This window comes from Ranitomeya variabilis, chromosome 8, assembly GCF_051348905.1.
Source record: "Ranitomeya variabilis isolate aRanVar5 chromosome 8, aRanVar5.hap1, whole genome shotgun sequence".
NCBI lineage: Eukaryota > Metazoa > Chordata > Amphibia > Anura > Dendrobatidae > Ranitomeya > Ranitomeya variabilis.
The window spans coordinates 66,192,434-66,206,882 of NC_135239.1; the positions used below are offsets into that span (position 1 = coordinate 66,192,434).

Consider the following 14,449-nt stretch of genomic DNA (forward strand, 5'->3'; position numbering starts at 1 on the left):
ACCCCTTCATTCCCTCCTGTTATTTCTAACAGTGAGAGAAATTAGAAGGGTGGGCAGAGAGCCATGAAGACCAGGAGCACTGATGGATTTGGTTCTGGTTTGAAAAACATACAATAAATGACTTAGACACTGTAGTAGCAAAATGGTGGAATTTATTTTAAGGGTGACTAATTAAAAAATTGCTTAACTTTGCATATAGGAAGGAAATAATCCATAAAATGATTCATTGCTTTGATTTTGAACTTACCTGAGATGATGAAAGTCGTGGAACTCAGGGGAAGGCAGGAAGGGCAGATGGTAGCCACAATGTGATATTTTGGTGGAAATCAGAGCAAGGCAAAACCATAGCATGATGGTAGCTACGTGGGATCCCATCATCATTGGTCTGGCCATGGATGGTGACATGTTGGAAAACTGTAGTTTTAAAAGAGGATATTTAATGTGGAGAGCACAAGAGAAGCGATGACTGTTAGGCTACATGCACATCTCAATTTTATCTACATCAGGGGAAATCTGAAGTGTCCACAGGCGCCATGTCTCCAGTGTATATCATAAGTAGGTCCATGCAGTGGCGTATCCAGGGGGGCAGCCGGGGCATGTGCCCCGGGCGCAGCCGACAGGGGGGTGCCAGCGGGCCGCCTGATGATGCGGCGGTCCAAGGAGGCTCCTCGTCAGCGGCATTCTGCCGCCCCCACACTGAGATACTCAGTATAAGGGGAAGGGGAGCAGGGGCTGTCTAATTATGCTCACCTACTCTTGGCACGGTTCCTGCAGGTCCCTCTTTCCCCGGCAGCTTCTTACTGTACTGAACGGTCACATGGTACCGCTCATTACAGTAATGAATATGCGGCTCCACCTCCATAGGGGTGGAGCCGCATATTCATTACTGTAATGAGCGATAACGGTGACCGCTCAATACAGGAAGAAGCTGCGGCGCTGGGGAACCAGGGACTGCACCGCGCCAGGAGCAGGTGAGTATAATGGGGAGGGGGAGCGCAGCGTTGTGCGATATTCACCTGCTCCTCATTCCGGCGATGCTCCGTCTTCAGCGTCTTCTGCAGTGATGCTCAGGTCAGAGGGCGCGGTGACGTGGTTAGTGCGTGCCCTCTGCCTGAATATCAGTGCAGAAGACGCTGAAGATGGAGCGGCACCGGAACGAAGTCAGGTGAATATTGAAAGTGCCGGGGGCCTGAGCGACAGAGGTGAGTATGAGATTTGGTTTTTTTTATTGCAGCAACAGCAAATGGGGCAAATGTCTGTATGGAGCATCTTATGGGGCCATAATCAACGTTTGTGCAGCACTATATGGCGCAAATATATTTATGGAGCACCTTATGGGGCCATAATCAAGGTTTGTGCAGCACTATATTGGGCTAATGTGTCTATGGAGGATCTTATGGGGCCATTATTAACCTTTATGCAGGATTATATGGGGCGTATGTTGTATGGAGAATTATATGGGGCTCCTGATTCAATATGGATACTCAAAAACACAACCTACTGATGTCTCAATTAATTTTACTTTTATTGGTATCTATTTTAACATTATGGGGTTTCAGGAATGTACCTTGGCTTGGTCATACAGTTTCAATAGAGTTAAGGTTCAAATGGGGGAGGTTTGGGGGGGGGGGGGCGCCAAACTGATCTGTGATGGTGTGATATGCTATGTGGGTATCATTTTTGTGTATATTTCTATTTTACTTATTTTCATGGTGTTCTCTTGTAGGATGAGTTGTTATTTGCCATCTGATATCAGCCCCCACAGTCCAGTACTGTTATCTCTCCACAGGGTCAGTGAATAATGTTGTTTGCTAATATGCTAATGACATGTTGACCTATCTTGTTGAAACAATGAGCCCCTGAGACCTTCCCCCTCCTGACCTGTGAATGAGGAGGGAGACTTGTAAATATCAGGGAGGTGAGACACAGATCAGTCTGGTGTGGAATGATGTGAAGAGGATATCAGAGAGAAAGAAGGGTATATGGACTATGCTATCCTCTCTGCTGGATTGTTGGACTTTTATCCTGTTACTGAACTGCATTCGTGTTCTGGACTATTGTATCCTCTGTGTGGTGGATCGTATATGGACCCTTCGTGTTTTTGCCTAAATAAAGGTTCTGGAATTGTTCACTATTCTCTTCCTCTGTTGATTGTGTGTGTGTGGTACCGGAGTAGGACCCTGTGACATGATCCTTTGCCCCGGGTGCAAGAAAGGCTAGATACACCTCTGGGTCCATGTGGCATACGCTGGGCTGCTGCTGGCATTCCTTATTTCATTGTATAGGAAGGTCTAATTATTTAATTTTTGCAGTGGGATCCTAAAGGTGTAGTCATGTTTTTACATGCAAGCCTACAGGTGTAGTGCAGTATTTTTTTGCTGCGTTACTATAAGTGTACTTTTTTTTTTCTTGCAGTCGGGGAGCATACAGGTGTAGCTTTTTTTCCCCCAGTAAGAGCCTATAGATATAGCCTCTTTTTTTGCTGTGGGAGCCTATAGATGTAGTCAATTTTTGTTTTACTGGGAGCATATAGATGTAATCAGTTTGTACAATAGGTGCATAAAAGTGTAGTCAATTTTGCAGTGTGATCCTATACGTATAGTAATTTTTTTTGCAGTGGGTGCCTATAGGTGTAGTCACTTTTTGCAGTAGGTGCCTATAGGTGTAGTCATTTTTTGCAGTGGGTGCCTATAGGTGTAGTCACTTTTTGCAGTGAGTGCCTATAGGTGTAGTCATTTTTTGCAGTAGGTGCCTATAGGTGTAGTCACTTTTTGCAGTAGGTGCCAATAGGTGTAGTCATTTTTTGCAGTGGGTGCCTATAGGTGTAGTCACTTTTTGCAGTAGGTGCATATAGGTGTAGTCATTTTTTGCAGTGGGTGCCTATAGGTGTAGTCACTTTTTGCAGTGGTATCCTATAGGTGTAGTCATTTTTTGCAGTGGTATCCTATAGGTGTAGTCATTTTTTTGTAGTGGGGCCTATAAGTGTAGTTTTTTTTTGCAGTAGGAGCCTATAGGTGTAGTAATTTTTTTGCAGTGGGGCCTATAGGTGTAGTCATTTTTTTCAGTGGGGCCTATAGGTGTAGACTTTTTGCAGTAGGTGCCTATAGGTGTAGTCATTTTTTTTGCAGTAGGTGCCTATAGGTGTAGCCTTTTTTTTTGTGCAGTAGGTGCCTATAGGTGTAGTCATTTTTTTTGCAGTAGGTGCCTATAGGTGTAGTCATTTTTTTCAGTGGGGCCTATAGGTGCAGACTTTTTGCAAAAGGTGCCTATAGGTGTAGTCATTTTTTGCAGCGGATGCCTATAGGTGTCATTTTTTTTTGCAGTGAATTCCTATAGGTGTGGTCATTTTTTGTTTGCAGTCGATGACTATAGGTGGGGTCATTTTTTTGCAGTTGGAGCCTTTAGGTGTAGTTGTTTTTTTCCCAATAAGAGCCTATAGATATAGCCTCTTTTTTTTGCTGTGGGAGCCTATAGATGTTGTCATCTTTTCTTTTACTGGGAGCATATAGATGTAACCAATTTATACAATAGATGTCTAAAAGTGTACTAATTTTTTGCAATGCCATCCTATAGGTATAGTCAATTTTTTGCAGTGGGATCCTATAGGTATAGTAATTTTTTTTGCAGTGGGATCCTATAGGTGTAATCATTTCTTTGCAGTGGATGCCTATAATAGGTGTAGTCATTTTTTCTCGTTGGATCCTATAGGTGTAGTAATTTTTTTGCAGTGGAAGCCAAAACGTGTATTACCGTATATACTTGAGTACAAGCCGAGATTTTCAGCCCCCCAAAAATGGGCTGAAAGTGCCCCTCTCGGCTTATACTCGAGTCATGGAAGGCGGGGGGGGGGGTCGGCGGGTGAGGGGGAGCGATGACGGTCAGATACTAACCCTCTCCTGGCGTTCCTGACGCTGTCCCTGCATGTCCCATGGTCTCCGGCACCTTCTTCCTCTGTTCAGCGGTCACGTGGTACCACTCATTAAAGTAATTAATATGGACTCCACTCCCATAGGGATGGAGCCGCATATTCATTCCTGTAATGAGCGGTACCAGTTACTGCTGACAGAGGAAGAAAGTGCGGGTGCCGGAGACGATCTGTCCGGGAGAAGCAGGGACCGTGCCAGGAGCAGGTGAGTACTTCATATTCACCTGTCCCTCGTTTCAGCGTCGGCGCTGCTCCGTCTTCCACGTCCTCTGCAGTGACTGTTAAGGTCAGAGGGCGCAATGACGTACTAGTATGCGCACCGCCCTCTGCCTGAACAGTCAGTGCGGAGGGATGGGACGCTGAGGAGCACCGACGAGAGGTGAGTATGACTTTTTTTTTTTTTTTTTTTTTAATTGCAGCAGCAGCATTATATGTGGCACATTGTTATATGGAGCATCTATGGGGCCATACTGAACTGTATGGAGCATTATATGGGGCATCTATGGGGCAATAATGAACTGCATGGAGCTTTATATGGGGCATATTTGTATATGGAGCATCTATGGGGCCATAATGAACTGTATGGAGCATTATATGGGGAATATTTGTATATGGAGTGTCTATGGGGCCATAATGAACTGCATGGAGCATTATATGGGGCATATTTGTATATGGAGCCATAATGAACTGCATGGAGCATTTTATGTGGCACATTTGTATATGGAGCATTATATGGGGCGTATTTTAATATGGAGCATCTTATGGGGCCATCATGAACTGTATGGAGCATTATATGGGGCTCCTGATTCAATATGAATATTCAAAAACACGTAACATACCAATGTCTCAATTAATTTTACTTTCATTGGTATCTATTTTTATTTTTGAAATTTACCAGTAGCTGTTGCATTTCCCATTCTAGGCTTATACTTGAGTCATTAAGTTTTCCCATTTTTTTGTGGCAAAATTAGGGGGGGTCGGCTTATACTTGGGTCGGCTTATACTCAAGTATATACGGTAATTATTTTGCAGTCGGAGCCTATCTGAGTAATTTTTCTGCAGTGGGGGCCTATAGGTGTAGGGTTTTTTCCAGTGAGAACTTATAGGTATAGTCATTTTTTTACAATGAGAACCTATAGACAGCATATCCCAGCCGCAGGCTCAAGACAACTTATGAATGCCACTTTATATAGATAAGAGGGCGCTCTATCCACGGCACTTAGTATTGACATAGTGCAGCCTCAGGCTTTGGGCCTTTTAGATACACTGAACAGTCTTTTTTTCAAGTGTTCTCTCACACAGACCTCCAATCTATGGCACTGTATGGGCGCACAGTAATCTATGGTATAAAAAATAAAGTACACAGCAGTATATAACTCTTATTTTGCAGGATACTGCTACATATAAAACCAGAGGGTACCAGGGTCTGCCTGAGTCCCCAGGTGGGCATGGTTTTCAATGGTATCTGTATCCTCTAGGTGGTAATATCAGTGGCGTATCCAGGGGGGGCAGCCGGGGCATGTGCCCCGGGCGCAGCCGACAGGGGGGTGCCAGTGGGCCGTCCAAGGAGGCTCCTCGTTGGCGGCATTCTGCCACCCCCACACTGAGATAGTCCCGTCAAATTGACAGCCGGCTTAGAGAAAGTGCTGCGCGTCGAATCCCAAGTGTCAGCGGCGTAACTACCCCACAGCAGAGCCCCTCCACTGCAGAGAGCCGCACACCACAGCTGTTGCTGCCGCTGCTCTGTGCGCACAGGACCTGTGATGAGGTCACAGGAGGGGAGGAGTCAGTAGTCACATGATCGGGAGGACCTACGTGTAGTGCAGGACTCTGCTGGTTCTCATGGGGCTGGACGAGGGTAAGCTTTTGTGTGGGGTCAGGAGTGGTTTGTGTGGATGTAGCAGAGCCGTGTGTGTACGAGGTGTACAGAGCGGAAGCCGTGTGTGCAAGGTGTATGGAGCGGAGCTGGGTGTGTGCAAGGTGTACAGAGCGGAACTGGGTGTGTGCAAGGTGTATGGAGCTGAGCCGTGTGTGTACGAGGTGTACAGAGTGGAGCCGTGTGTGTACGAGGTGTACAGAGTGGAGCCGTGTGTGTATGATGTGTACGGAGCGGAGCCGTGTGTGTACGAGGTGTACAGAGCGGAAGCCGTGCGTGCAAGGTGTATGGAGCGGAGCCGTGTGTGTACGAGGTGTACGGAGCGGAGCCGTGTGTGCAAGGTGTATGGAGCTCTGCCGCGTGTGTAGGAGTAACTAGGTGTGGCCATTATACTGTACGCAATGTGTGTGTGTGTTTGTGCGTGCATGCGTAGCACTGCGGGCGAATGTGCAGAGACGTAAATGGTTGTGTGTGTGTGTACGGGGAGGAGTGGCGAGGGCAATGATGGGGCTGACAGGGAGAGTGCAATAATTGGGATGGAGGGGGGAGGAAATGATGGATGTGGTGGAATGGGCAATGATGGGGTTGGGGGGGGAGACAATGATGGAGGTGGAAATTGGAATGGGCAATGATGGTGGTGGGGGGAGAATGCAATGATGGTGGGGAGGAGGACATCATGGGAGGTGGTGGAAAGGGCAAACATGAAGGGGGGAAGAAATGATGGAGGTGGTAGAATGGACAAGGATGGTGGTGGTGGAAAGCACATTGATGATATTGGAGGGGGAGAAAATGATGGAGGTGGTGGAATGGGCAAGTATGGTGATGGCGGCGAAAAGGACAATGATGATGGTGGTTGAAAGGGCAATGATAGGGATGGTGGGGAAGAGAAAATGATGGATATGGTGGAAAAGGCAAAGGAGGAAATGATGGAGGTGGTGGAATGGGAAAGATGGAGGTGTTGAAGAGAGCAATGATGGGGTGGGGTAGAGGAAAATAATGGGCATATAAGAGGAAACACATCAAGAACACAGATGAATATTACCGTGGTCCAAGAAGTGTCATACAGATAATTAAAAATACTTTTATTCTTGTAAATAATTTAAAATGTAAACCAAACTAAATATGTATAAATACAAAGATGCCTCATAAAACAACCTATCGCGGTCAGCAGGAGCAGAATGTTCATTTACATAAACAGGAAGCACACTGGGAATATAACAGATTGCCGAAAAAAAATCAAATCATGCACTGTTTTTTAAGTATTATCACTGCATAGTCAAATGCATACACACCCAATTGGATTGTATTAATATCGGATTACCGAGCTATTGTATTCAACGGCAAGCTGAGGGTAAGGCTAGAATATACACCGCATCTTAAATGTCTCCTCCCCGTACCATCTACCTGGACATGGTGAGCGGTGCGCCCCGTCCCCTACACATATTACCTGTTCCGTGCTGCCCATTACACGTGCCCAGCCAAATGGCGTGCTGTATCCGCGAACCCCGACGCGCGTTTCGCGTAATCTGTATTACCAATCTGTATGCCCATGTGGTAAGGCCTATATAGGCCTTACTACTAGGGAATTGAGAATTCGTGTCCGAGAACATCACAGGGATATTGCCAAGGCTAAAACAATAGAAGACATTACAATTTTGAAAACCATCCCCCGACACTATAAAAAATTCCATGATTGTGATCCATACCTTATGAAAGTTAAGGGTATTGATACAGTAACTTTAGGACCAAGAGGGGGTGACCTGGGCAAGGCTCTTGCTCAGGTTGAAAGCAGATGGATTTACAGATTAGGTACCCTGGCCCCGCAAGGCCTGAACGAAAATTTTGGCTTTAGTGCCTTCCTATAAATTATAGGTACATGCTTGCCCGGGGATGTACACAATTCTTGATTAGAAGTATATATTTCTCAGTTGCTTGTTTCATCAGGTTTTTAGTCTTTGACGGTGGGTTTTCCCATAGTTTGGTTTTAGTTTTTTAGGTTTGATTTTAATTATGTTTTGTTTATTTAGATTCCATCTTGGTCGAATGTGTGGTCGGCATACACTTCAGATTATGTATGTCTAGCTATCATCCAGCGGGAACATGAAAAATTTATATCGGTGTGGCGGTGTGTGTTGACAACATCCACCATTGAGTATGTACCTAAAGTTACCATCCAGCTGAAATATGAGAAATGCTGAATCCATTTTGGACATATATGTGGACGGCATCTACTCTGGGTTACGCATTTCCAGCTATCATCCAGCTGAAGCATGAAGAACCCTTATTGGAGTGACGATATGTATGGACAGCATCTACCACGAATTATGGACTTCCAATTACCATCTAGCTGATGTATGAGAAATGCCGGATAATTATAATTTCTTCTTTAGACGGACTTTTCTATGAGTGGAGATGGTATATCATACCCTGACTATGTGCCTCGTGAATTCAATATGTGGTCTCATGTAGAAGCAGAGAAGGTGTTCTTTTGGACACTCGAACTACAAAACGAGGACACTGCAAGCGAAGGATATCTGGATAAGAGTCTTCGTCTTGAGTTGGGATATGAGGTTGTATATTGGGGCCACATCTTAAGGGTTTTTCTTTTAATGGGATGTAAGTGGTGGGTGTATGCCAACTACCAGTTCTTACTGGGACACTATTTCTAGCTCTTAAGACACCCAAATCAGTTAGACAATAGGAATCCGATTATATTAGAGTAGTATTCTTAATTCTTTCCGTTTGTGAAGATATTGTCTTTCAGATTTTTTGCTTCATTTTAGTGGGTTTCCTTCATAGCATAGGTGTTGCATGTGATATTATCATGCCTTTTATTGTGACTAGTCCCCATCATGATTCTATTCTCAGTTCGCATATACATGTGAAAATTAGGCAATAGGAACTTTAATATATAGGATAAATATTATTAACATATGGATTGAGCCACTTTCTTAAAATCTTAAAATTTTAAAGTATATTTGAAGTTTGATATTACCAACAATAATATGGACATAGATACATCAGACTAATTTATTGTGTCTGACTAAAACCGCTTCACAGTTCTGGGCGCAGTTCAGTTATGTTATATGAAAACATGCTTGTATTATACTTATCAAATTATAGGCATTAAATATATGGTTTTTATTTTCACTTCACTGGTGCGTTTCACTCTTTATTATTAAAATATTATGCACTATATCTAAGTAATAATATTTTAAGGGACACGTCTGGTGGGATCTGGTGGGATCTGATGGTTGGTGTTTGGGGTTGACTTTGCCCCCTACTGCAGGGGGGGTAGATGTTACCCGTGACCCCACCTCAGTTTAAACCTGCCATTAACAAAGCCCATAATAACTCTATTCACTTATATGGTACTCAAATGCACATATAGGCACTTGGCCTTCACTCAATCAAATCACTTTTTTCACTTTTCTTTCTGTACACTATTAATGGGTTTAAACAAGCACAGTAATCACTTTTAATATAATTACTGATTTTCTTTATCACTCTTGAGTCTATCCGGTAATTTAGGACCAGTATTTCTATGGTCGTTTCACTTCACGGGCATATATATGAATTACACAACAGAGGTATTTACCTCAGTTTTTTATCTGGCACTCCGTACAAACTGAGAACTGTGGTTTGGTTTCCACCAATGCCATCATCTTTTGGCTTGGGGGGCGTTAGTTTAATGACGTAGAAATGACTCCGCCCCTGTTTCGGCCGATTCAATGGACTTAGCTAGAGATCTTATTATCTTTCAATATACGACTCGGAAACTCTGTGCCGATATATGTGATGTTTATCATGTTATGGGGTAGAGGATAGTCACAATTTTTGGCAGCGTGCAGGAGTTAGAATGAGTGGGTTGACACGGGATGACGTTTACAAACAAGTCTCCGCCCCATTAACCTGGATTGGACATTGACCATATAAGACCTTTGTGACTCATCGCCTTAGACACACCCCCAGGAAGAAGCTTAACGCAAAACGCGCGTCGGGGTTCGCGGATACAGCACGCCATTTGGCTGGGCACGTGTAACGGGCAGCACAGAACAGGTAATATGTGTAGGGGACGGGGCGCACCGCTCACCATGTCCAGGTAGATGGTACGGGGAGGAGACATTTAAGATGCGGTGTATATTCTAGCCTTACCCTCAGCTTGCCGTTGAATACAATAGCTCGGTAATAATCCGATATTAATACAATCCAATTGGGTGTGTATGCATTTGACTATGCAGTGATAATACTTAAAAAACAGTGCATGATTTGATTTTTTTTCGGCAATCTGTTATATTCCCAGTGTGCTTCCTGTTTATGTAAATGAACATTCTGCTCCTGCTGACCGCGATAGGTTGTTTTATGAGGCATCTTTGTATTTATACATATTTAGTTTGGTTTACATTTTAAATTATTTACAAGAATAAAAGTATTTTTAATTATCTGTATGACACTTCTTGGACCACGGTAATATTCATCTGTGTTCTTGATGTGATATAGTAGATATATGGAGTGTTGCCCACTCCCCTGATGGGGTTATGGGTTTGGGCGTTATGCTTACTAATATAAGAGGAAACAGTACAGGAGAATGGGGGGCATATCTGAGGAAACAGTATGGGAGATGGGTGCAGATAGTATGAGGAGAGAAGGGGGGAATGTATGTGGACACAGTATGAGTAGCGATGTGAAAAATGTATGTGGACAGAGTACGGGGAGTGAGGGTGATAGGATGTGTGCAGACACAGTATGGGGAGTCAGGTGAGCAGGCAGTATAGAAAGTGAGGGGGTAAATATATGAGTAGACAGTATGGTGAACAGGAGGGATGTGAGAGGAGACAGTATGAGGAGGGAGGGGAATAGTGTGGGGACAAAAGTGAGTGGGCACAGAATAGAAAGTGAGTAGTGGGTTCGCAGCATGGGGGGGACAGAGTAAGGGCACAGCCAGGAGGGGACAGTATGCCAAGGAGGGGGAGCGTAATGAGAGAGTACAGTATAAATACTGGGCCCTATAGGGGGGACACAGTATGAGAGGACAGTGTGAAGAGGGGGCCGGTATGGAAAGGAGAGGTCAGTGTGAAGAGCATGTACCATAAGAGGTACAGTGTGAGGGTCATATTTTGTGCAGACAATATAGTGAGGGGCAATTTTTTATTCAGGAGCATTATAATGACACTTGTATCTTTAAGGGCGTCATGTGGAGATTTTCTGCAAAAGAGCGGAGAAGATGGAAGTCTGCAGAGACGGCTGTGGATGAGAAAACTCATCATGGAGTCTGGACGAGATGAAGAAAAGAAGGAGAACGACTCCAGAGGCGACGTCATCTATAAGGTACCTGGATGTAAATGTTATTTGTGATACTGACTAATTTTCATGTTTTTATTTATGTTCGGAGCATTAAAGGGGATGTCCAGGTTTGTATTGAGTCTGCAGTCATTCTTTGTGGCTGCAGACTTCTGAGTTCTCACAGTGTGCCCTGCACGCTGTCAGGATTCTCTCGTGCTGGCGATTTACATACATGCGGTCACGTGCTGACTAGATACGTGTGACCTCAGTCAATGAAAATGAACTGAGAGAGTCTAGTCGGAACGTGGTCAGAAGTATACAAATCACATACTTGTGCTGACATGACCGTCCACCGGCAAGGGAGAATCCTAAAAGTGTGCAGTGCATTAGTTGTGAGAATTCAGAAGCTGCGATGTCAGGATTCAGCTCTGCAGGTTCCAGTAGTCGTCACATGGACACTTCACTCATATGCGATTTTCATACTCATGGTCCTGTGACACTGAGCTTCTCTTCTGCTTCTCTCAGTTTTTCACTGAATATTGAGAGCATTAGGGAGAGAGGCTCGTGGGTACATGACTAAGTGTGCAAATCGCATATGTTCTGGTGGGGAGGTGGGGGATGGGCGCCAAAATGTATTCTTGCCCCGGGTGCCAGAAACCCTAGATACGCCTCTGGGTAATATTATTGTGGGTAGAGGAACAAAGAGGGCACCATTATTGTGAAGAGGCACAGAGGGGGGATATAACTAATATATAGAGTCACAAATGGTGAGGGGAATAGCTATTATACACAGGAATAAAGGAGAAGACATTACTAGTAAATGGGGGTATTATTATTGCGTAAAGGCACAGAGGGAATTATTACATGTGGATGCAGAAAGGGGGCATAACTATATTATAGACAGCGTTCATGTGTTTTCATTAGGGACAGGGAAGACCCTTCTGTTAGTGGCTTTTCTTCCATGAAAACAAAAAGATCTAGAGAAATAGAAATTTTTACTGCCTGATTTTTTTTTATCTGCGTTATCATCCTTACGATATGAATGACCACCATGTTATATTTTGTGTAAATCAGTTTTATTGATATAAGTTGCATATAATTATTCATTACAAATCAGGTCGTCAACAAACAAATGCATATTGAAATAAAGTTTCCATTGTAAACTCTTAATCAATAAAGTATATTACATTTTTAAATAAACCTGTGTGGCAATATTCCTTTTGTCTTCTATATGAAAAAAAAAAAAAGGTACTATTCCCGTAACCATTCAAAAGGAGATCTGGAATCATTAACTATGTGCTATAATTCAACCTTAAGAGTATTTTACCCTTAAATTGGAAGGATGATCTATCAACATTGCGACAAAGGTTCACGAATATTATTAGCAAAAAACTCCCTATGTTCAATTCTCATGTATATAGAAAAATAGAATTGGGTACAATTCAGGAGCGAGAGTATCTATATTATTACATTGAACAAAAACCTTAAGATAGTTTAAACCTTATTTATGTTTAGAAAAAGAGATAGAGAGAGAGAGTAGGAAAGTAGAGAGAGAAAGAAGAAGGGAGAGAAAGGGGAGGGGAAGGGTTCGGTTTCTGATTTCCTGTCTACTTCAACCTGTATCTGGTATACTTATTATTAAAGGCTCGATAATCCACCACAGAGATTTTAGATATACATATGCGTAGTTCGAAAATTTAGTCAGTTAGCCCAGTCAAGTCACCAAATCCGTAGTCTCTCTGAACATAATCCAAGGAGACCATGTGTTTACAACTTTGAGGTTCCAGTGTCCTGACCAATCTATTGCTCCATTCTGAAAATATGGTTCAACTCCGAAACAAGTTCTGAGCGTGAAGGAGATTTTGATTGTTTCCAGTAACGAGGTATTAGATTGCGTTCGGCTGTTAGAAAGTGTCTAAGAAGGCCTTTTTTAAATCTGGCAATAGAGAGATCACATATAGATAATAAAGCTAATTCCATTGTAGGCTGGATCTTGTGGAAGGATAATTTGTTATGTAAATCGAAAACAGCCTCCCACCATGTTATATTTTATGCTCACCACTCCCCTGAGTATGCCATTTTTTACATTTTTTAAATCGGCCATATGGTTCTAGAGATATTGATGCTTTTACTTTATGCTACTTTTTATGGATTTTAGTAGGGGGCGTGGCTCATGGGGAATTTATGCAGAGCAGCCTAAAGACACGCTCCAGAGGATCATGTGAGCCACGCCTCCTTGATAAAAACGTAAAAATTAGTACTAAATAAAAAGGCCCATGTCTCTGGAACCTTATGGCGGATTAAAAAAATAAAATAAAAGTGCTATAATCAGGGGAGCAGTGAGAATAAAATAGGCGATAACACTGGCCACTTTTGATCTAGTGACAGTTCCTCTTTAAAGTTCAAATTTTGACTTGAAGAGGATTAATACTGTACTTACAATGTGCTCCAATGGACGAGCATACATAGCCACCACTTCTACAGGGGCAGTCCACTCATGGTGCTGTTTGTGAACACGTTTGTAAATGTTTGGGTGATGGAACAATCTGTAGAAGAACAACAAAAAAAGTAGCTCCATAAAATATATTTTTGCCTTCCAGAAAACCCCATCGAACATACGTACAGTGTGCGCAAATAGAAGAACATTTTCCACCCCCCAAAAAAGACTACAGATCCATAATAAGACCATATGCCTAAGGCCTTAAAGGGATTGTCCATCCAGCACATAAGCTTCCACTAGCAGTGCCCAAATGTTACCTTCTAAATCTAAGTCTATCCAGGACTATTAAGAAAATAATCAGTACATTCCTAAAAACTTAGTGGCGTACAAAATTGGATATTCAAGGACACTGCGCTATTGTGAAACCATTATTGTATAAAACCACAACCAAATTCACCCGATTGTTCTCACTGTCGTACCTGTGTGAGTAATAGAAAAGGATTTCTTCAACTAGCACAAAAATGGAGAGCTCCACTAAACCCAGTGAAATGTGGGCAACTCTGTACCACAAGGGTTGCCCCGCCACTTCATAAATGGATATATGAGGAGGACCATGGGTAAGGAGAGTAAAATCTGGCTAATGAAGACAACCTTGACTGCATGCTTGAGCTTTGCTGGGTCCACCTGGAAACATCAAACAGAAATTAGTCATATCAAAGGAATTAGATCTTAGACTTTATACATTTAAAGGGAATCTGTCAGCAGATTTGTTTTGCTATGTAATCTGAGAGCAACATTTTGTTGGGACTGAGAGCCTGATTCCTGTGATGTGTCACTTATTAGGCTATGGGTTGCTATTCCAATAAAATTAGTGTTTTATCAGCAGGAGATTATCACAAGAGGACCAGGTGTCTCATGCCGCCTA

General features: G+C 43.1%; 1 long non-coding RNA gene across 1 annotated transcript; it reads right to left on the reverse strand.

The window, feature by feature from the left end:
* Nucleotides 1-262: 262 nt before the first annotated feature.
* Nucleotides 263-14,205, reverse strand: LOC143788029 (uncharacterized). The gene is made up of 3 exons (XR_013218536.1): nt 14,004-14,205; nt 13,525-13,630; nt 263-414 (listed from the first exon to the last, which is right to left on the reverse strand). It is a non-coding gene; the product is annotated as an uncharacterized LOC143788029 (long non-coding RNA).
* Between the last annotated feature and the right edge of the window lie 244 nt (nt 14,206-14,449).